The 24,404-nt window shown below is 46.0% G+C and overlaps 1 protein-coding gene across 9 annotated transcripts in view; it reads right to left on the bottom strand.

Annotated features, from left to right (window-relative positions):
* Positions 1 to 23,866, bottom strand: part of Cgnl1 (cingulin like 1) — a 148,478-nt gene extending 124,612 nt beyond the window's left edge. For 7 of the 9 annotated variants that reach the window (XM_074066043.1, XM_074066047.1, XM_074066050.1 and 4 more), the window contains exons 1-2: positions 23,503 to 23,607; positions 15,211 to 15,336 (exon numbers count right to left, since the gene is read on the bottom strand). The gene's annotated coding sequence lies outside the window, so the exon portion shown is untranslated. Of the gene's footprint in view, positions 1 to 15,210; positions 15,337 to 23,502; positions 23,608 to 23,847 lie in introns of those variants that run through there. The other 2 variants (XM_074066046.1, XM_074066044.1) reach the window with 2 other exon arrangements.
* Positions 23,867 to 24,404: the final 538 nt, after the last annotated feature.

Below are 24,404 nucleotides of genomic sequence, written 5' to 3'. Positions count from 1 at the left end.
TAAAAGCAATTCAGAAAAACAAAATAAATGAGTCTCTTTGTTCAACATATTTGCTAAAAACAAACAAAGATGAAGACATAAACAATTAGGTTGCCGTGAGTTATAGCAAGTCAGGCAAGATGTCCTGTGAACACTTACTCTTAGTTCTCACTGCCTTAGCAGGACGTCTTACGACTCCTCAGATGTATAGAAAGTCACTCAGGAAGCCCACCTAACAAAAGCAGGGGCAAGCATCTGAATTTTCGCCTGCAATCAGGCGAAATAGCAACTCCAACTTACTATTTTGTAAGCAGTCAATAAATGAATACAAGAAAAAAACTTTCAGCTGCATCAGAGCTAAGAACCATAGATCATTCTAGAATCAGTCTAATACAACACACTATGAATTTCTCGAATTTGCATATCGCTTTCATGTAAGTTTTATTACTATGCTATGCTATGTCATGTTTGATATTTTTAAGCACAAGCTGTTAAATGAGGACCCTATGACCAGACCGGCATCTAGTTTCCTGAGAAACTCACTCCAGGCTTTCGGTTCCCACCTGCAGTCTATCCTGTTCTCCCATGCCACCTTGCAATAATCACAGAACAAATTCCACAAAGTCCTGTGTTATGGTTCTGGGCTGCTCACCTCCACCCTTCTCAGAACATTTAGTAGGCTTTTCTTGGTCCCATCAGAATGAAAGATGACCTGCAAAGTCCACACTCTGCCCACCGCATCCCCACCACCTCCAAGAGCACAGTCCCCACTCCTCCTTATTCTTGCTTCTCCAGCTCCTTGCTGTTCCCAGAACACTCCCACCATCCTCCCGCCCCATGACTGAAGGGCTTTTCATGTCCTGGTCCCCTCTTCTCTGTGCATTTCCCCCAGGTGGCCAGGCACCCTCTCTTTCTGCAGGCCTCCACTTCTCGTGGCTTATCAGGGAAGAGGCCATTCTGATAAAGAAGGTCCTGTCCTCCCAATCAGCCTTATCTTACCACATTGTTCTCTCAACCCTTATCACCACCTGCTGATATGCCTTTATCTGTTTCTGTGTTTGCTGGCATCCCCTCCAACAGGATGTAGAAGCCACAGGAGTGGGACGTTTGCTTTACACCATATCCATATGGTTGAAGTAAGGTCTGGCACACATTAGGCACTTTGTAAATATCTTTATTAAATGAATGAATAAAAAGCACTTGTAATAGAACAGCTTGACAGAGTTTTTTAAAAGATCAACACTTTCTAGAGCCTTCATGGTTTCCTAGAGTCTTGGAGAAAGGCTTGGAGTCCCCGAGGGAGGGGAAGATAAAGGGAAGACAAAGCTAAGCAGGAAGATCTGAAAAGAAAATCTTACCTGAGGGCAGGAAAAGCAGAGAATCACCGATGAGGTTCAGGCACTGGGCAGCCAGGGACAAGGGAATTGGCTCATCCCTGAGACAGGAGAGCAATGGCGCTGATGTCACTATCATCAATGAGGGTAATGGCCTGGATGAAGGGGAAAGGGAGCACCGCACTGATGCCTCATATGTACATCCCACCTAATGGTTTAGAAAGCCCCAGTACAAATGTGGCTTTATCATAGGCTCGCAGGAAAAGACAGTGAGGTGAGCAAGATATGACTAGCATCTCCATCTTACAGGGAAGGATACCGGGGCTCAGGAAGGCAAACAAGTAGCAGAGCTGGAACTTCAGGGTCCTATGCCTCCAAATAATGTCCAGCCATTTTGCCCACCCCACACCCAATTCCAAATGAACTTGACTCCTGAGTCCCTGCTAGATAGGATTAGTAGGATTTTTCTCCAGGTTCTGCCAATATCTACTCAAAAGCAGGCAGACCCTCCTTGAGTGCCTTCAGGACTCATTCTACTATTGAGAAGAAATGTGGGGTTCTCTCTCTATGCCTTCCTAGGGTGCACAAAAGCTGCAGTGACCAAAAAGAACTCGTACCCTAGTCTTTAAAACAAGTGGCCTCCGGGCTCTGAAAAACCACGGCCAAGAATGAACAAAACTGCCACTGAAGGCAGTTTTTATATAAAAATGCACCCTTTGCAAAAACGTTCATTCTAAGGGGCCCTATTTTTCAGAGTTCCTTCAAAATGTCTTTACTGCAGCTTTTCATAGAAACGTGGTTTCAGAAAATCCATGACAGGTTCACTGGATTTATTAGAACTGAGTTGTTCACTTGAAAATGTCTTAGATGCTATAAAAAGAAAAAACCCTCAGTGTCCATAAATTCACAAGGATGCTGTCCTGCCTTTGTCTCCAGCAGGAACATGCAAAAATCACAGAGGGGGGGAAAGCGTTTTGCTCTGATCTTTCCAGAGATCTAAGGTTGGGCCCTTCCAAACTCAGCAGAGAGAAGGTGGCATGAAAGCTAATCCACTTTCCTGGAAAGAGCGTGGGGCTTCCAGGTGGCTGGACTTCTGGGCACAGTTCGTGAGAACAGCACCCAGACAGAGATGTTTCTAACAGCCTAAATCAACACCTCACATTGCAGGGCAGCAGCTGGGAAGCCAGGGCTGACCACAGCGCGATGGCCCAGGGCACTCCCTGGAGGAAAACACATGGCCATGGCGGCAACTCTGGACACGGCCAAGAGTACGGGAGGCCCCTCTCCTCTGTGAAAACCTGGAGGAGATGAGGTCACCGGGCTCTGGGACGGTGCGTCTCCTAAGCAGGGGTCACACTCAGCTCCAGGGAAGGAAGGAGGCAACCTGCACCAGGAAAGGGCCGCCTCTCTAACATGGGTGCTGACACCCACTGGTGGCCAGTGTCTCACCATATTTCTGTCCTGCACAACGTCACCTCCACCTGTTTGGATTGAGGATCTGCCAACTTGCCTCCAGCCAGCCAGATGTTGCTTTTCAAGGGTTTCGTGTTTTTCAGATTATTTCCAGGAGAAATAAACACTCCCAAGCCACTGAGGTTGGCCATGGAATTCACTTTTTCCCATCAAGGACTGTGGCTTGGCCCCGGCCCCTGGCCTCAGGAGACACACCGTCCATGGTGCAGGTCATCCTCATCCTTGCAGTCAAGGAAACTTATTTTGAAATAAACAATCTGGACCTGCGAAGAGTCCATCTACCTCCTGGGTTTTGCTTTTGGGGGTTTGGAAGATTTTCTTTTTTTAAACCTCCATTTCTTCCAAGGAAGCTTGAAAGAGAAAGAATTTTAAACAGCCCTGTATTTGCAAAAAATATTTTCTTAGCAGCAGAGTCTTGGCATAAATGCTTCCAGGAAACCAGCACGTTGTTCTGTGCCCCAAGGAAGGGTGATTCAGGGGAGCCCTCAGAGCTCAGCATGAGTCAGGGGTGAACTGGGCTGGCCAGGACAACTGGGGAGGCTGTCCCTGAGAGGGCAGACCCCTCGTCTGGCTGGCGATCAAGCCTCCTTAAGAGTCACTTTGAAAAGACTCCCCTGGCATCAAGTTTCTGGCAGGCCATGTGGAAAATTCAGCCTGTAGATGATAGCAATGGTGGCCTCTCCTGAGGTCATTCAAGACACCACCTCTGATTTCCTGTGGAGATTCAGAAAAGGGCTGGACTTTCATGCTTGGGATTTTTGTTTGTTTGACTGATTTTGGTGGCACTGGGGTTTGAACTCAGGGCCTCATGCTTGCTAGGCAAACACTCTACCACGTGAGCCACTCTGCCAGCCTGACTTTCAGATTTTTGAATTGTGACTGCCTGTTGCCTGTCACAATAATTGAGCCCAATCCAGAGAACTGGGAAACACCTTCCTGGGGACTGGGTCTGGAAAACCAAAGGTCCCTAGCAAATAATTTAATCTAAGGCAGAAGGGGCAGAGGTCAGAACAGCGGAAGACTCTGAACTCTCTACCAACGCCACAGGGCAGTTAACTTGTGGAACACGAGCACCTACTATGTGCGAGTCACTGCAACACTCAGATGTGGCAGGGCCCCTGGCAACATGACCTAATCAGGGCATCTCTGTGGTGGGACCAGGCTGTGGTCCGCCCCACCCAGCTTCCCCTGGTCTCTGATCATTTCCACAGCCTGGTTCCCAGCAATTCCGCGACTTACAATGTCCTTATAGAGCATCCCCTCTGCTTAGGTGGTCCAAGGTTCCTTTATTGTTATTGCTACTATTAGTGGGTTTCATTGTGACAACTTCATATGGGCATATATTTGGATTGTGTTCACACCTTAATTTCCCCTCCTTTTTCCCACCCTCCTCCCCCCAACCCCTTCCCTTTTTGGTGGGACTGGGGTTTGAACTCAGGACTTCAAACTTGCAAAGCAGGTGCTCTACTGCTTGAGCCACAGCTTCAGTCCATTTTTGCTCTGGTTATTTTGGAGATGAGGAATCACAGACTATTTGCCCAGGCCGGCCTTGAACCTCAATTCTCCTACAGCCTCCCAAGTAACTAGATTCTAGGTATAAGCACCAACACCCAACCCCTTCCTCTTTAATAGTTCCCTCTTCTACTTTGATGTTATCTTTTTTTAAGTTTCACACAAGAGAAAAGATGTGTGAGAACTGTGTTTCCAAGTATAGAAACTAACCCTGACTACACACAATGGGGTATTTTTCAGGGTTAGTCTACCACTAACAATTAAGAACCATGGTTTGATGGGCTTGTGAATATAGGGAGGGCTCCTATTCTCCAGAGGTGAACCACACAGCTGGAAATTCCCTCAGCATCTGCAGGTGAGGGGGTTCCAGGACTCCCCTGGGACACCAAAATCTGTAGATGCCCAAGTCTTTATAGAAAATGGTGTGGTGTTTGCATGTAACTGACGTACAACCTCTTGTATACTTTAAATTATCTCTAGATTACTTATCATACCTAATACTATGGGAATGCCTCATAAACAGTTGTTATACCTGTAGCTGTTCAGTACAGATGCAATTCAACTATTTCTGATCTAAGGGGGTTGAATCTGAGGATGCAGAATTTGTGGATTCTGAGAGCTAACTGTAAATGCAAAATGGAAGTGTGAGGGTCAGGCATGGTGGTATACACCTGAAATCCCAGCTACTCAGGAGACGGAGACAGAAGGATTGTGGTCAGAGGCCAACCCAGGCAAAAGTTCGTAAGACCTTATCTCAAAAAAAGAAAAAAACTGCAAAGCCAGGTGCTGGTGGCTCACACCTGTAATCCTAGCTACTCAGGAGGCAGAGATCAGGAGGATCAGTCAGCCCCTGGCAAACAGTTCATGAGAACCTATCTGGAAAAACCCCATCACAATAAAGGGCTGGCGGCATGGCTCAAGTGGTAACAGTGCTGCCTAGCAAGTGTGAGGCCCTGAGTTCAAACCCCAGTGCTGCAAAAAAAAAAAAAAAAAGTGTGAATTATAGAAGCAAACAAGGTATGAATTATATAAGAACCACAAAAAACCAGTGTAGGAGACAATATTCTACAGACACTATGGTTATCTCCATGAAATACACAAGGCTAATCCTCTAAAGAAATCCCCCCCACACACCACACCCAAAACTAACTTTTACTCTCTTGAAAGTTAGCCCCAAGAGAAGGACTGTGCATTCTCTGCTGTCTAGACAAGACAAGACATCTCCACTGATTGTCACAAGATGTAGGCTAAGTCAGGACTGCAGTATCGTCTGTTTCTTCTTCTACTTTCTCCCCCACAGGACTTTTACTGGCAACCAAAGTCAGTCCCAGATCTCCAGAGAGGAAGCATGACTTCAGCAAATCCACTTTGCAAAAAATAACTAACTAGAATTTCAGCCAATAATGCAATTTATACGAATATAAGCTATGATTAGGATCCTGAGATTAAATTCAATGTCAACAAGAGCTTCAGTTTAATACATTTGAAGGGAACAGAGGATGACTGCTAAAATAGGAGGCCTGAGCGCCAAGTAATGAAGCATTTACTCCTCCTCAACTCGGGGTGTCGCTCACTGTGTGTGTGTGTGTGTATGTGTGTGTGTGCTCGAGTGGGTCAAAACAACAGAGGCAGGTGTGCCCTCCCCTGGCAAACCACCTACCAGTCTGAGTAAACTCCATGTACACTAGGACGAGAGCCCGGTTTACCCAACATACTTAGTTATTAGGCCTGAAACCAGACTGAGTTTCTAAACACACTGCATGTCCCATGGCTCCCTGTGGGTCACACCCAGCCCTCAGAGCCCCCCCAGTGCCAGGTGTGTGGCAGGCACACAGTAAGTGCAGGCTTCCTGTCCCTTTCCCTTTTCCTCCAAACAGAATCAGAAAATGGCGATAGGAGGCAAACTTATGATGTCACCCAATCTTTTGTCCTGGGATTTCCATTCATTGCTTCCCCATTTCATTATGTGGGCATCAAAATACCCTTTTCATAGTATCTTGCTTGCATAAGACAGCCCTAACTTTGTATGTAAAGAACAAAACAAAGGAAGGAAAAATATCCACAAATAAATTTGGGGTGATGGTGGGGAGAAAGGAAGTATAGCCAAATGTTAGCAGCTGTTTTTCTTGGTGGTAGAACTAAAAACAGTCACAAATTTTCCTCTTGTTGTTTCTAATTTTCAAAATACTTTTGGCAAATAAGCATCTATTGTTTTTTACTGTTACAATTAAAAACAAGATCAAACTTTAAAGGGTCAAGGTATTCTGCTTCACATTTATTTTCTAAGTAATAAAAAAGTCACAAAGACTACATACTCAGAATAAAATGCCTATGACAAAGCTGGAGGTGTGGCTCATGTGGCAGAGAACCTGCCTAGCAAGTGCAAGGTCCTGAGTTCAAACCCAGTGCAGTCAAACAGAAGTGAGACCCTACCTGAAAAATAACCTAAAAACAAAGAGCTGGAGGTGCGGCTCAAGTAGTAGAGCAACAAGCACAGGCCCAGAACTCAAACCCAGCACCGGAAAAAAGAAAAAGAAAAAAAAAGGTATGAGTGCTGAACAGCCCAGAGCTCTATACTCAGCTCCACCAGGCATTAGCCACTTACCCTGATCAAGTATCTCAAAAGTCTTGTGCCTCAGTTTCCTCACGAGTTGATCTTGAAAGCTGATCCCAGCTCTAACACTTCCATCCTTGGTGATTTAGAAAGAGCATCGTAAAATATTCTCTCTCAAGGATGCACATTAAAGAACACGTATTTTTAAAATCATAGCAAAAAGCAAATTCTCAATATATAGCACATCAATAATGCTTAAACTTTCAAGAAGAGTTAAGGTCACAGACAGCAATGGTCCTCTCATTTTCTTGCTAATCCAGGAAAGAGGTGTTCCAATGACTGCCCTGAAGGTCAGAAATGTAAATACTAGATGAAGAAATATAAATGATATACCAGGGATAAAGCCACAGACGTCCCCCACCGCCAACTGAGGGACTCCACTTCCCTCCATCCTTCGTAACCAAAGGACAAGCGGTCTCTTGGCCCCTTACAGAAAGGCCTTTTGGTGGGATTGTCTCTCCTCCCCGAAGGAAGTCACACTTGGAGCCTTGGTGACAGCTCGTTCCTCGTGTTCCTAGAAGTCACAAGAATAGGGCCACCTCTGTCAGGTACACATCCCAGAGCCTGGCATCTCCCTCAAAGGCTTTATGGAACCCTGCTCTGGACACATAGACTGACGTCGCTATGCCTCTGGGTCTTCCAACAGTGTGCTCGATGCATGGCTTCAATGTGACCAACACTGTGTGATCTCTGGGCTCTTCTCCACTGGGCTAAAAACTCTGTGAGGGCAGAAATCAGGCTGGACTCATCCATAGATTCCCAGCAATGCACCCAATGTCTCCCACCGCAGACACTATAAATGTTAAAGCAGACATCAGGGTTAATAAACACATAGGCTACAATGTACTCCACCACATGCTCACCAGAACAGCTGAAATGAAGATGGCAGGCACAGCAAGCACAGACGCTGGATGCTTGAACCCACACACTGTGAGGTGGGAGCATCAACGGTGGATTCACTTTGGAAGACTGTTTCCCAGTGTAGACCATCACTCCACAGCAATTCCAGTGCTAGCTAAATGGCTAAAGAACATGTACAAGGCATGCACACAAACGTAACACTAGCCAGGCATGGTGATACATGCCTATAATCCCAGCTACTCAGGAGGTGGAGGTAGGAAGATGTAGGTCCAAAGCCAGTCCTGTCAAAAACTGCAAGAGCCTATCCAAAAAATAAAGTAAAGCAAAAAAGTGCTGGGAGTGTGGTTCAAGCAGTAGAGCCCTTGCCTAGCAAGTGCAAGACCATGAGTTCGAACTCAAGTACCACCAGAAAAAAACAAGAGTGTGACACTATTAGTAACAGCCAAGAACTACAACAACCCAAAAGCCCATGAACAGACAAATCAAGTACCAAGGCATAGTCACATCATGACTGTGGTATACATAAGAAATGTAGCAATGTGTTTAGCCACGAGAAAGAATGAATTACACAAATACAATATTAAGTTAAAAATAAAACAGATGTCAAACAGAACACACTGTATAAATATAACTCTATTTTTTTGGCAGCACTGAAGATTGAACTCAGGGCAAGTGTGACTCCATTTTTTCTGAAATCCAAGCACAGTCGAAACTTATCTATGGTGACAGCAACAGAATGGTGGTTACCTTTTTTGAGGAATGACTGTGAGGAACCACAAGACAACTTGTAGAAAATTCTGTATACTAACAGCTTGTGTACTTTTCTACTTAAAACAAAAACTGGTTTGTGCCATAACTCTAACTACATAGGCACTGTATGACCTTGGCCAAATCTCTTAACCTCTCCACGCTTCAGTTTCCACACCTGACACTGAGGATCAAAACAAAAACATCACCTGCTTCATGGACCTGCAATAAGAATTAAATTAGGCCATGCACGGAAAGTGCCTAACACTGCGCCCAGTCCACAGTGGGCCCAATACATAAAAAAGTAGCCACAAACGTCTACTGATGTCTTAGTCATGCCAGGCACTGCTCTAAGCTTTAAGCTCATTTAGTCGCCTTGCCATCCCATCTCTCGGTTCCTGTTCTTATCTAGTCCTAAGGCCAGAAGCACAGGCTGTGACCTGGGCACTCCACAGGCCTCTGCTTACAACCCCAACCACTCATCTCAAGAAGGGTGAGTCAGTGAGGACGCTGACAGAGGTGTCAAAGGAAACAAACTGGCAAGAGTCACCACCAGGATTGATCACTGCCCACTGCAGAGAAAAACAACTTTAGCTTCTGCAAGCTGTAACTGCTTTTTGCAGAAGTAGAAAGACTATTTTATTCTGGTGGAATAATTCATTTGAAACTGAGGACTCATTTGGGAGGTGACAGAGTTCATCTTTCTTCCTTAAGGAAAGAGAGGAGACAGCAAACTATGTGTTCAAAGTGTTTCGTGTTGACTGGCTAAATTTACCATTCTTTCATGTAGTCCAGATTTATAACTAAAGTAATTGTTAAGGCGCATGACTGCTGGGTAAAATAACTTAAAATGCTGGTCATGAAACAAAGGAGTCCGATTCTATCAGATCATTTTAATTAAGCAAAACACTATAAATCCACATATGATCATCTCCCACTTGTAAGACCGACCTGTAGACTGGAAAAAAACTCACTTCTGATAAGTTTTCACTCCAACTAAGTAAAGACACAAGTGCCTGGATTTGAAGCCAAACCAGCCATTGACTAGTTGTACCACCTCGGGCAGGTCACTTAATCTCTGTGTGCCTATTTCCTCAGTAAAGTGGAAATAATAACGAGGTTATTATGACAACAAAATGAGTTAATAGACGGTAAGTACTTAGAATAATGCCAAGCACTGTTCAGTGATTTAGAAGTATTAGCATGATTATTTTTTATTGTATTTTTTGATGCAGATGCAGAATTCATCTAAAGTTATATAATCTAAGCCAGGCGACATTGGCTCACGCCTGTAATCCTAGCTACTCAGGGGGCAGAGATCAGGAAGATTGCAGTTCGAAGCCAGCCCAGGCAAATAATTCAAGAGACCCTATCTTGAAAAACCCATCCCAAAAAAAGGCCTGGTGGAATGGTTCAAGGTGTAGGCCCTGAATTCAAATCCTAGTACCACAAAAATAAATAAATAAAGTTATACAATATAAATATATTGCCTGTGAAGAATGTGGGCATGAATATTTTATATTTTGTAGTTACAAGTATACATATACATTCTCTCTCTCTCTCTCTCCCTCTCTCACACACACACACACACACACACACACACAGACAGGAAATTTAAATCAGGTCAACTCTAAAATACAATATAGCAATGACTTCAAGTTTATTGGATCCCAAAAAAGACATGAAACATTACTCTTCTTCCAAATATTTCTAAGGACTCATTTGGGGAAAAACAAAAATGAAAACATTGTAAAGGTGTATCTGTTTCCAAAAACATTCTGGAAACTTTCCATAGCACATTTGAGGAGCAAAATAGACGGGGTTCAAAGTGGCCTGTTTGACTCTGTAACCAAGGAGGCCTAGTAAAATTTTACACTTCCCTTCCACTGTGACTGCTCAAAGCTTTTCATTTTCTTCCAAAGGAAATGACATCACCATTGTCTGAGCAGACTGGGTATCCGGTGGCCTTTACAGAGGGCTAAACGCTAAAACCCAAGGGTATAAAAGTTAAAAGCAACCAATGGAAATGTCAGCTACGACAGTCTCAGTCGAACTCAGAAACAGAATTATGAACGAAGAGAATGAAGAAAAATATCTGCACAGCAGAACGGCAGCGCCCCACTCCCCATCCTCCCCCCTCGCCAAGAAAAAGCCTTTCGGTGCGCAACACCTTTGCTTTTCTGTATGGAAGAGAATTATACTTGAAAATATTATTATAGACAATTCTCTCATCTCCCCAACAGGCACACTTTTCTACTCTTTTCTGATGCCAGCCAATAAAGGTAGAAAATTCCCTCTCCCCACTGTTATCTGTAGCTTTTCCCTGTTATCAAAGTGACATAATTAAGGTGGCAATTTTCTGCCGAATTAGTCCAGGGTATGAAAGACCTCTATTTTGCTTCAAAAGAAACAACAACAACAAAAATGCACAACCTATGTTTAACAGATGGTAAGACATCTAGAAACCTCTCTATGGAAGCCACACGCTATAAACACACCAGACATTGCTATAACCACCATCCCACTGAGTTTCTGCCTTTGTACCGTTCATCCTAAAACCCTTTTCCAGCTTTATTTTCCAGAACTTGGCAGAATGGCGTCAGTCTGTATGAGGTGGATGAAGAATGGAAAGTTTCCTACTCAGATCGATGGCTCGCTCATGAATTAGATTCATGACAGCCATATTTTATTTGCAAAATGAATTTCCAACAGAATCTACTTTCTTGCTGACTTAAGCTGCTTGGTTGGGTTTTGCACTTCATAAAGTTTCTTTAGGTCTTGATCTAAACATTCACTCATTTTTCAGTGCATATTTGACTGTACTAGGAGGAGTAAGACACAAGCCAGGTGCCAGGGGAAATAAAGACCGACCTTTTTCACTGCTGGACTTTTTCCCTTCCACAACCTCCCTTCACACCAATCACACGCAGCTAAACAGCACTCCTGTCCTGCCACAACCAAGTATCTGACAGTGTCCCCTACCAAACCCCACAAGACCCAAACCCTGGCTGCCCAGCTATACTTAAAAAGTAAGCTGAACCCCCCAAGAAGTAGCCATAATTTAAATTTAAATCATGAAAAAAAAAAAACACTTCCTATAATTTAACTCCAATATTGTTCATTTTACTTTTAGAATTTTGTTTCACCTGCAAATTTTTGTTTCACATTTGCAGGTGAAACAAAATTCTCTGGAATCCAACACAAGCGAGCAATTTCAGCCTTGTTCTCTCTTGAGTTCATGTCCACTCAGGAAATTGAAGGGGACTCTCCCATTTAATAACCTTGGCCGTGAAGCTTTTCCAAAGATCTTTTCGAAGTCTAACTAAAGTTTCTACCCACTGTGTGCCCTTCTTCCCACCCTGGGATCCCCCTGGGAAATCTAGGGAATACAAATCTGTCAAGCATTGTTTCCCCATGTGTGAGTCCTGTTTCCTTTGGGACCTGGTGATGACACGCTGTCCTATGGCACACACGAGCCTGCCAGGCCGGGAGGTGAGTGGGCTCAGAGAACAAGAAGCTTTTCTTACAGGAACCCGCACATACATGGCTCCCTCTGAGGACACGGCTGCCAGCACTTCACACACTTGAACTCAAGTAACCGAGCCCAGGGCCGGGATTGAGTCCTGGGCAGTATGGGACCCTCAGACCAGCTCTTACTGGCAGGACCCTGCAGCCTGTCAAACCCCAGCCTGACACGGTAACTCCCATTTCCCTCCCCTTGGGATCCCACCCAGGATAGGAGGGTCTCTGGAAGAGCAGCCTGAAGGGAAGACCACCCTGCAACTTGCTGTATCTCCCTTCCCAGTCCTCCATGATAAATCCTTTCCCACAAAGTGAAGGCAGCCAACTTCTGGCTTCCTGTGGGGGCAACCCACGCAACTCCCCACTGTTAGCAAAGAGCAAAGCCAACTCCAGCCATGGGGTCCCCAAAACCTATTCCTACTGAACCCTCGACCCCTATCAATACATCAGAAGGGAGCAAGGGGGGAAGAAGAAGGAAGGTGGAAGTGCCCTTTCCAGTTGGGAATGTTTCTTGCTTTCTCTCTGGTGAGCTACTTTTACATCTCTATAAAAGGCTTTAGGCCTCTCGGGTAGAATCTTCTACCACTGGCTGTTGGGGGCGGAGGACAGAGTCAAGAATGTCCTCCACCTCTCACCCGCCCCCCCATGTCTGTCCCCAGTCTGGGTCAATGACAAGCTACAAATCTGGCCCGGCCTCCACCTGAAATCCATAGCAAAGGATATTATTAAAGTCACAGGTTAAGCATCGCTCACTCCACAGCTCCTCATTTAGAAGCCCGCTGTGGTGTTGAATGTAAACACTTCCCCAGAATGCTTTAAAACCCAGGGAGGTTTTTATTAAACGACTTAATTGAGGGCCACTTCTCATTGTAGGAAGCTCTTAAACCAGGAATAAAAGGGGCCTGATGGGTGTTCTCCAGACACTTGTTTTTAAAACCTGCCAAGCTGTCATGGGGAAATGAAGCACAACCCAGGGGGCCCTGTGTGTGTTCCTGATTCTCCAGCAGAAATAAAATACCCTAGACCCATTTCCCAGCAGCACCAGGGACCAGCATGACACTTCACCCCAATATTCATTTCAAGGGTCGTGAGAAGCACTGGATGGGAAAAGTGGAAAAAAAAAAAAAAAAGCTGGCCCAAAAGGACCAAAATAAATGAAGATATTTTAAAGCTTGTAAACAGGACACGGCTTGGGAGAACATGAGAAAAGGGAGTCTTGGGTACGCTACAAAATGGTATTATGCTCTACAGATAAACTCTGAAGACATTACTCCAAGTGAAATGCACCAGACACAAAGAGCCTCATGCTGAATGACACACTCTGTGGCAAGATCTCCAGACAGAAAGTAGATTAGTGGGGTAGGGGAATGGGGGAGGGGAGGGAGGAATGTGGGGTGATGCTTAATGGATACAGGGCTTCTCCTTCAGGGGAAGGAAAAGTTTTGCAATTACATAGTGAGGATGCTTGTGCAACTCTGTGAATGGATTTAATGCTACTGATCTCCACTCTAAATTGGTTAAAAATTGGAGGTGTGGCTCAAGCAGTAGAGCGCCTGCCTAGCAAGCCCTAGCAAGCACAAAGCCCTCTGTTCAAATCCCATACTAGGGGAAAATAAGTAACTAATTTTTTTAAATGTAAAAAATAGAAAACAATCTATTAAAAACTGAATTTTCATTTTATGTATTTTACCACCAAAAATGAATTAAAATTAAAAAAAAAAAAAACAAGGAACTCCCAAACCAGAACAATTCCTTTCCTTCCTGAGTTATAATACATAATGTACAGGCCAAAATAAAATATTATTTTACTAATAACTCAGTCATTGAGATAAGCGTCACTGAGAGCAAGTTACTTAATCCTCACACCAATCTCTGGTTAGGAAACGGAGATACAGAGGTCAAGTGGCTTGTGTGGGGTCACAGGACAAATATGTCTAGGTAGAGTCTAAACATAGGGTACCACTCAACTTGCAACCTACCCCCGACTCCAAACCTCTGAGCCATGCAGGCATGAACACTGCGTCCAGATTCAGGTGCAGTGCTTCAGGGATACATACCACCTGGTCCCAGACAGATAGTTTGACTGTTAAGCTCTAACCATTTGACTGCATGATCACCTATGAACTAGAGCTTCTGAAAACACTTTCAACAAATGCGTAGGAGCTGGGTACGGTAGTGTACACCTATAATACCAGATACTTGGGAGGTACAAGAAAGAGGATCCAGCCCTGGGCAAAAAGCAAGAATTTTTCTGAAAAGTAACTAAAGCAAAAAAGGTGTGGCTCAGGTAGTAGAGCGCCTGCCTAGCAAGCACAAGGCCCTGAGTTCAAGCCCTAGTGCTGCCCAAAAACATGGGCTGAGGATATGTGCTTACCTGTCATGTAACCAAGGCTGTGGTTTGATCCCTACCTGAAATTGAATGGGGGGGGAGGTGGTTGAATAAATAAAAGGCACACCTTCAGAATGATACAAGCACCTTCACAGGAGAAGGGCTACTTTATTTATTCCTCCAAACATCCTGAGATAGGAGGGTGACACACAGGATGACCTGCTCTTTTGAGGTTTGTACCCTGCCCCAGGCCACTGCACCAGGTTCACCACCAGGAGCCCAGAAGGGGTTTCACTGCTGGCAGCCTGGTTATTTACATGTAAATACTGCAGACAATTGCAAAAAAAGTTCAGGATGCTTAATAGAGAACAGAGAGCTATTCCCGCTTCAGGGCACCCCCAGGCAACCTAGAGGCACCAATAAAAGGTGAAATTCCACTCTTTCCTCCCCACTTAAGAAAGCAGGGGTCTTGAACACTAACTAGTTAGCTTCCTTTGATCAGAGGCATTAAAAAGACCAGCCACTGTTTGAGGTTCTACCTTGTCAGGGCCTCTGGCCTCGATGGTATTGACATTTGGGGCCAGATAATTCCCCAAGAACTGTAGGATGTCTAACAGCATCTACCCACTGAATGCCAGGAGCCACCCCCCCATCCCAGTCATAACTACCAAGAATACCTCCAGATATGGTCAAATTACACTCCCACCCCCACACCCAGGGCCCTGTTTGAAAACTACTGTATGGTACAAAGAGATATGGCCCTCACAAGTCTATGAGGTTGGTGCTACACCCTTATTTCACAGAAGAGAAAACAAAGCCAAAAGAAAAATGGAACCTACCCAGAACCACACTTCTAGTGATGGGCAAACAGGGCGTCCAATCCAAGCAGGTGAGTCTCTGAAGAGCTTGCCTCAGAGGAAAAAGGGGATGAGAAAACAGAGTTCTCAGGCCTCCGATTCAACCACCTGTGGATCAATGAGACTTTCTAAGAAAATGAGTCTGTACTGAACCTGTATACATTTTTCCTTGCTGTTACTCCCATAACACAGCATAACAACTGTTTACATTGTACTAGGGATTACAAGTAATCCAGAGCTGATTTAAAGTATAAAGGAGGGTGTGTGTATCAGAAGTGTGTATACATATATAAATATATATATATAAGTTATTTGAATTTTATTTAGATGACTTACCCCAAACGTCAATTCTGAAAATAAACTTGATTTTTGAATGAGGGAAAAAAAAGCATGGAAATGTCAGCCTGACCCTTGCCCTAGGGAAAAGGATGACAGAGTAGAGCTCTACCAGGGCTTGGTCCCCAATTCCAATGAGAAAATACATCCTGTGGGAACTGAGGAGCAGCCACCAATCATGCCTTTACTCACAGAATAATCTGCTGACTAGGGTACAGATGTCTTAGAATAATAAATACCTTAAGCAAACACAAGATGAAAAAACATTGACTATGAGACCTTGCAATCCATAAAAAACAGCATGTTTTTATCAAGAACTCTCTCATTATTTTGTGAAGCACCTTCCCCCAACATTCTCACCCTTCTGGGTGTTCATCTGTGTTTTCTGATAAGAAATCACTGTAGGTGCTGGAGACAAATGAAATACAGGGACGCCAACTTTCAAAAGACTGACGGCCGGCTTCTGTCCTTCCTTGCAGAGCTTTACAGAGCGTCTACACACCAGGCACACAAGGTCAGGAAAGAAATCCCTCCACTATGTAGGTTTGTTTCCAGGTTTGTGGGAGTTCAGACAGGGTATGTGCCAGTTCTCTAATTGTTAAAATAACACCAAATACAATAACATGCTGAAGAAATGAAACAGAGCCAGTGCCACGACTGGAGCTGAGTGTCCAAAGAGGCCACAGCCGTTGGGAGCACAGGTCAGAACTGCATCCCACCACTAGGAAGCAACTTTGACAAGTTGCTCGATTTTTCATGACTTTGTTTCCCCTGCCTGGAAGATGGGCTTACAACAGGGCCTATCTCTAAGAGTGGCTATCGTAAACGCTTTCAGAACAGGGCTGGAGGTAAACGCTCTAGGAATATCTGCTACTCTTTCTTATGGGGAGAACTAGGTCACCCTCGGTCGCTTTGGTACCCATCTGGCTACTTCACACACAGGAAGTTAGACTCCGACCTGCAGGGAGAGGTGGTCATGCCTTGGTTGAGAAAGCCAGTCCTAGAGAATTAGCTAATGGCTGGGTTTACTCTCCCAAATCCTCATACCTCTCCTCCCCATCTGTTCTCCCTCGCTCCACTCTCCAAAATTTAAAGGTGGCCCAGGATAGCAAGAACAGTTAGGACCAAGCTAACTTTGACAAGGCCCCCAAACCTGAAACTCACAAGCAAAAGAAACTCTGAGTTTGGGGAACTCCACCCTCCACCCTGTCTTATCTCTCCCTCATTCTTTCTCTACCAGTTCCTAAAGCTTTCACAGTAATCACCACTCTAAGTAAACTTTCCAGGTTTTTGATACTTGATTAGGGCAAGGAGAAAGGCCAGTCCTCTTGTCACCTGTGGCTGTGCGAGTCTGAATGAGTCACACTGTTTTTAGGAAGGAGGACAAAAACCTTATAGGCAAAAGTGGTGGATAATCAAACCTTTAAAAAGGGGCTCTCTGCCCTTTTCATTAAAACTATCAGTAGAGCTTCAATGAAGATCAAAGATATATTAGCTCATAGAATGTACTAGAACTTCTTCATGACTTTGAAAACTGAATCATTACTTTTGGCTTTATAATTAAGCCAAAAAAACCCAGAGTTGAGAGTCGGACACTCCAAGCTGGGATCCCAAACTCCCACTGGGCACCTGACTTCCAGCCTCACCAAGCCAGCTTCTTCACTTGGAAAATGGGATTAATGACACTCGTGCTGGGTCTCAGAACTCCTGGGAGGAGTATGGCCACAGTAAATGGCCTTCCTAAAATGGCATTTGCAAGGGAAGACAGACTTTCTTTCAAATGCAATAAAATTCATAGAAAACCAAGGGAATTACTAGAGCCAAAACTAGAAAGTCATTGTCACTTTACCTCAATCCTTTAGCAAAGATATTAAATAATGGTGAGCAATTATTAACACCAACGGGGCCTTACATACCTAAAACCTACAAAATGCCTGACCCATTGCATACCTCACAAAGGCAAGCAGAAATGCCTGTGATTGCTGGGTGGCAGGGAATAAACTCTGCCCTGTAAACAAAGAGGCTGGCAGGAGAACTCCAAGGTCATAACACAGGCCCTGTGCTCTAATTCAGACCACTTTACTCCCCTGTGTCCTTGGCAGGGTTCCCTGGAGCTTGTCTTTCTGGGTTGGAACCTTCTGTGACAGCCCATTGTAGTAATGGCCACGCATTCTCGAACCCTGTTCTAATGGCAGTGCCCAAGCACTTCCTTACCTGCAATTTTAAGAGCTTGAGGTAATTACTAAGTAGCCAAGTTTTGTTTTTGTTGCAAAGACCACATGAGTAGGAATTACATGTGCACAGATTAATTGTGCACCAGGAAGCCAAACACTGAAGTTTGTTTTTATTTGGGGGGGAGGAGGGCAGCACTGGGGTTTGAACTCAGAGTCTTGCACTTGTGAGGCAGGTGCTCTTACCACTTGAGCCACTCTGCCAGCTCTATTTTGTGATGGTTTTTTTTTTCCCCCCATATGGGATCTGCCAAACTATTTGCCCTGTGGCTGGCTTCCACCGCCCGATCCTCCTGATCTCTGCCTCCTGAGTAGCTAGGATTACAGGCGTGAGCCACCGGCCCCTGGCTGAATTTTGTTTTTAAACTCTTACCCAACAGCCAATTATCTCCAGAACTCCGAGGTTTGCAGACCTTGAAGAAATGCAGTGACAATGTCTCTCGAACCCTCAAACCTAGAATTTGGGATCCATTCAGAGCCTTTCTAAACAGCCTAATCCACCCTCTCCTTAAAAATACCTACAAAAGTAGGAGTCCAAGGCCAGGTGAGGTGGTTTAGGTTTGTAATCCCAACTACTCCTGAGGCAGTGATAAGGAGGACTGCAGTCAGGACAAAAAAAGTTAGTGTGGCCCTATCTCAAAGAACAAGGGTGTGGCAGTGCATAACTGTAATCCCAGCTACAAGGGAGGTAAGGAGAACTATGGTCTGAGGCCTGTCTGAGCAAATGTGTGTGACCGTGTCTGAAAAATAACTAAAACAAAAGATTTGGTGGGCAGGGGGCAGTGACTCAAATGGTAGACCACTTACCTAGCAATGTTCAGGGCCCCGAATTCAAAACCCCAGTCTTAAAAAAAAAAAAAAGGAGTCCATAAAATTTCTGTCAGAATCACAAGACCGCAATGGTCATTCTTGTTTTCCTCTTCTATAGAGGATAGCAGTAAATCAATTCAGACTTAATGAGACTATGGTACAAAAAAAAAAGGGGTACTGGCTAGGCACCAGTGGTTCGCACTGTAATCCCAGCTACCCAAGAAGTGGAGATCAGGAGAAATGCATTTCAAGGCCAGCCAGGCAAGCACGTAGACCCCATCTCAACCAATAGCTGATATGGTGGCTCGAGCCTACAATCCTGGCTAGGAGGAAACTGTAAATAGGAGGAGCAAGGTCCAGGCTAACCTGGACAGAAACTCAAGAGCCCATTCCAAAAATAACTAAAGCAAAAAAAAAAAAAGGCAGTAGGGGATCTAGGGGTATGGCTCAAGCGGTAGAGCACCTGCCTAGCAATCATAAGACCAAGTTCAAACCCCAAACAAGGTACTGAAAACAATTTCTCAATCAGCTCTCTTAAGAGAAGCGACTGCGCAAAGAACTTAGTTTTGCTGTGAGACAGACATAAGCCCTGACAAACCTCAACTATGCCACTCCCAAGCTGTGAGCCTCCACGGGATGTGGCACTTCTTCGGGTCTGTTTCCTCGGTTGTAAAAGGAACCCGCTGCCTGCCATCTGCGCCTCCAGGCTGACAGGGCTCAGAGCAAAGGAACAGAAGTGCTGAGCACAGGACCTGGCCCTTGAAGGTGGCCAGTGAACAATTAGGAAGTATTCTTGTATCCATCAGAGGTTACTAGCCCCTGAGGGTGGGGGAGTTGATGTGTGAAGTTCAGCTTGCAGTCCATCCAAGGAAATCAAGGCTAAAGTAGTGATGCCACGATGAAGAGGAAAGTGCACCTGCTCACTGGAATCACAGGCACAAACCAAACCACTGGCTCAAAAAAGTGCGACGCTTTGCACCATCTTCCCATCACTGTTATGGAAGCAGCCACTACAGCAAGCTTACAGCGTGCTAAAAAATGGATCCAGTCACATTTTCCACAACCCCCTCCCACCTCTTCACCAGACTCCTTGAGAAAACAGCACCTGCCAGAGTCAGCTTCCTCTTCCTTCACTTCTTCCCCCACTCTCTCTGTTCCATGGCTACCTGCCTGTCCTTACCTCCTGTCCAGACAGAAAAATACCCCCAAAACAATCATTTTAAATTTGGTGTAGAGACCCAGTGAAATAAACTGATTTAAATCCCAGTAAAGTATTTCCTAAGCCTGCTGGGCCAATGAATTGAAGAGGAATCTACCAGGTGAGGTTTGCCAGGTGTGATATGGTACCCCATGCGTGCCCAGCTAGATTATGAATCCCCAAATTACAGCAACCCACAGTTTACAGCCCCCCTGTCATCACCCCCTGTCGTTCCCCCACACACACTCCACACACACACCCCTCAGGCTCCTTAAGGCACAGACTGTATATCCTGTTGATCACAAACTTGGCAGGTAAGACAGTGTTCCGCAAGAAGGGGGCACTTGGTAAATATTTGCTCAATGAGTAAATAAAGAAATGAAACAACAAGAATCCCTGGTGTGAATTTGAGATGGAGCACTTTCTCTCCCAAGATAATGGTGTGGGGGACAGAGGTGGCACATAAGAAATAAGTACAGGAGGGCTGCATTACTGGGGTGTTTGAGCACGCCAGCAGGCCCTCCAGGCCAAGGTCAGCCCTGGTGCTATTCCTTTCTTTTTTCTTTCCTAGCTTCAGGATTTTCACGTTAGAACTTGTTTCATGATGGCAGTTATGTCACATGCCAGAAAAAAGTAAGTGCCTGGTCATTCACGGAAAGTTACCCAATTTTCAAACTTTTCCCCTCTGTTGCCAGCCTCTCGGCCACTTTCCTGCCCTTTGGCTCCAGGGCCAGAGGTGGAAAGGGGAGAAAAGGCACAACTCAGTTGGGCTGGTTTAAAAGGTCAACAGCATCTCTTAGATAAGTGGGTTTGGGGGGAGAGAGAGTTAAGGAGCACATTATGTTCTGTTAAGCATCCCTCCCCACCCCTGGCCCATCAGTGCAATCAAATTTTTTTCAGAAGAAAAAAAAAAGGAAGCCAATAAATAATAGGGCTGTCTATTCTTAACAAACTAAAGGTTCCCTCAATGCTGTACGCCCTTCCTAATGAAGAAACCGTACACTGACTTTTTCTTCACATTTTCCTTCACTTTCTTCTAACCAGTTTGGAATATTCCAATTGCTACTCTAATGTGAGAGATATTTCAATAAATCTGTTTGGATCCACATTTAGATACAATTGGTGTGGGGCGGGTGGGGGACACAGAGTATTATTATACTCACAGTGTAGCCACTCCCAATGAAGGGCAACCTTTGAGACACCAAGAGTTCAAGAGCATCTGCAAATAAATTTTTTTCCCAAATGGAGTCAAGATTTACAAGTTAACAAACCAGCCAATGACATGCCACATTTTGTTGGCCCAGTCGGGGGTAAGAGAGGAAGAAGGAAAGAGACAGGGAGAGAGAGGAAGGAGAGAAAGAAAGAAATAGAGGGGGGAGGGCTGGCAGAGTGTCTCAAGTGGCTGCCTTGCAATCCTGAGGCCCTGAGTTCAAACCCCAGTGCCTCTAAAAAAAAAAAGAAAAGAACTCCAACGAATCCAGTGAAGTAGCATCACTTGCGGATGCTGGTGGCTCACTCCTGTAATCCTACTTACTCGGGAGGCAGCAATCAGGAAGAGTGCAGTTGGAAGCCAGCCTGGGCAAACACTTCCAAAACCCTATCTCAAAAAAATCTATAACAAAAGGGGGCTGGCAGAGTGACTCAAGCATTAAGAGCGCCTGTCTAGCAAGCATGACATCCTGAGTTCAAATTCCAGTACCAAAAAAAAAAAAAAGAGGAAAGAAAGAAAGTCAAAGTCAACAGTAGGAAAACACTTTCCATATGGTCTTATTCCCCAGAGGGTAAGGATTCAAGTCAGGGACCACCCTGTGAGCCCAAGCACTCTACATAAGCCCCATTCCCCAGCCAGGGCCAAGACAATGAGGACCACTCCCACATCCCACGGTGGCCGCACTTCCAGCAATTGAATTCAGGGACAGGAGAGGGCATGGTAGGAGGGAGGTAGGGAAAAGGCAAAGACTAAGAGGACAAAACTATGTCAGTTTTTGTTTTTCAATGTACATCTCTTTTGACTCATATTAGGAGCTAGAAGTGAACCCACATCCCCAACCTATGGAGGGCGTCTTGAAAGCATGTCATTTTCCTCCGAAGACAAATACCATATACAGAGCCAGCACCTAAGAAACAATGAGATCCTCTGATTTGTGACCAGGTGGCGATGTCCAATACAAACACTATGCTTAGAACACAACAGTAAATCACCCGGGATCCCTAGCGATTGTCAATGTTAATAACAAGGACGCTGAAAACACTTAAAATCTCTATGATCAAATTCAGTCAATATTCCCACATGCTCAGATTTTCCTTAATCCTATTTCCCTATCATTTTTAAGATCAATTAGCTGACAAGTGGCCAAGGTGTCACCTCAGATGGGCCCTACTACTTGAGGCACGAATTTCCTCACTCAGATAGTATTCTATCAAGAAATGTGCAGGACTTGGCCACACAAGAAGAGCAAGCTCAACTCACAAGTGCACGCACATTAACACAACCACCAAATCTAGAGGATCTCAATTAGCTTTACGTTTTTAAAGACCATCCCCTAGATTTATCTCTATGGGGGGTAGGGGGTCTCCAAGAGCTGACAGAGCCCTAAACTATTTTTTTTCCTTTTAACGAGATCCTTTCCAGATGTCACAAGTTAATCACTTGGTTTTCCCTAATAAGACAACGCTGTATCATAACCTTGACCCTCCTGGTTTTAATGCCTACCTCTCACCTCCTAGACAGAAATTGCCTGAAGAATATTTACTGTAAACAGAGAGGTAGGAACAAAGAGAACTTTTTTCCAAAAGGCACCATGTGCGGTCCATAGTTGGAAATCACCACCAACAGGATCTTCAGGTGGAGAGGTGGGTTAGGAGGGCTGATCTTCGGTGGTCCCAGAGGCGGTTGGGGGAGCCTCTAAAACCCGACTGGCCCAAAAGGATCGTATGGGGGAGGGTGGCATTTTAAAAGCCCATTGTCCAGGCTGCACCCCAGATCAGTGGACTCGAGATGTCTACGGATGGGACGTTTTTCAAACTGTCCAGCTGTGCGGCCCAGTTTGAAAGCCAGTTCTCCCAAAGGAATTCCCAACGTGTTCTGAGCAGGTAGGCTGCATTAGCAGGGCACTTGGGGTGGAGGGGTACGCACGTAATAAATAGACAAAGTTTTCAAAATTCTGTGTAACTCACTCCAACAGGAGAGCCGAACACCTGTCTGGAGCCAAGCGGTGATGCAACATGGAAAAGACCCTTGGAAGCCTAGGGGATGTGCGCTGAGTGGGGCGGGCTTGCAGGCAGATGCGCCTGCACGGGGCAGCGGTGCGGGGGGCCCGGGAGAAAGGGGCGGCCCCGAGCCCTTTCTTCTCCAGGGATGATCTGAGCTCACAGGATGGGACTGGGACCGCGGCGCCACGCGTGGATCGCTCCCAGCTGTCACTCAGCCCCGACGCGGCTTCACCAGGAACCGCCACCAAGCGTCCTGCACGTCCCCATGGCAGGGCGCGGCCAAAGCAGGAGCCAGGAGCTGCACCTTCCTCCAGCCCCGGGACCCGCGCGCCTGGCTCCGGGCTCCGAGGTGGGCGCGTGGACTGCGCGCCGCACACCTGGTGGATTCCGAGCCCCTCGGGATCCCCGCACACCTCGGTGCCCCAAGCCGGCGGCCGGAGCCCCGCGCACGCCCACCCACCCCGCAATAGTTCCGAGCCCACTTACCGCCGCCGCCTCCCGCGTCCCCTCCCGCTGCAGCCACAGAGCCCGGCACGAGTGCAGGGTCCGCGGCGCCACCAGGAGGCTGGCAGAGCCCGCGCCCCGCCCCGCAGCCGCCCGCCCTCCCGGGAGGAGGGGCAAGGCCGCCCAGCTGCGGCAGGACGTGCGGCCAGGCCGGGGTGCGGCTGCCCGACGCCCCTCCCTAGTAGACCCCGCGCAACCAAATTCCACCCCACCCCGCCTGCCTGCGGCCTGCCTGCGCCCCTGTCTCACCCCATCTCCAGCCTCGCGCTCGCACGGGCTCCGCTTTGTCCTCACCCTTCCCCTGATCGGAATGTCCTCCCATCTCACCCGGGATTTTCCTCCTCCTGGCCTGGGCCCTCCGAATTCCCTCCTCCAGGAAGTCTTTCTGATTGCGTGCCCCCTACAGTCCTGAGCTCAGTTTTTCACTCCGCCTCCCCAACTAGTCAGGATGGTCAGGTGCAGGCTCTGCCTCTTCCCACACCAGACCAGATCAGTGAGCACCTACTAAACCTAGTCACAGGTGGTGTGGAATACGATTGGAGTCCCAGTTAGAACCAGCCGCTGAACGCCTGACTGTAGGCACTTCCCTAAGGTCACCCAGCTGATGGTAGCAGGGCTGGGATGAGAAGCCAGTGTTCAGATCCTAATTTATAGGCCCATTCCAGGGGAACTTCCATGTCGCTGACCAGCTGGAGTGAGAGCAAAAGAAAGTCATTTCGGAGCCTCAGTTTATTAAGCTGTAAAATAAGGAGCAGCACACCCCCCGGGTTGTAAACAGATACAGAAATGCCATGCAGCCTGTGTTTAATAAGTCAATGTTTGCTAGCATATTAAATGAACTCTCATACTTGAAATTTCAATCATTCAAGATAAAAGAACTTCGA

The sequence above is a fragment of the Castor canadensis genome, chromosome 2, assembly GCF_047511655.1.
Source record: "Castor canadensis chromosome 2, mCasCan1.hap1v2, whole genome shotgun sequence".
NCBI lineage: Eukaryota > Metazoa > Chordata > Mammalia > Rodentia > Castoridae > Castor > Castor canadensis.
The sequence above is the reverse complement of the archived record's forward strand: the minus strand, read 5'-3'. Positions and strand labels throughout refer to the sequence as shown.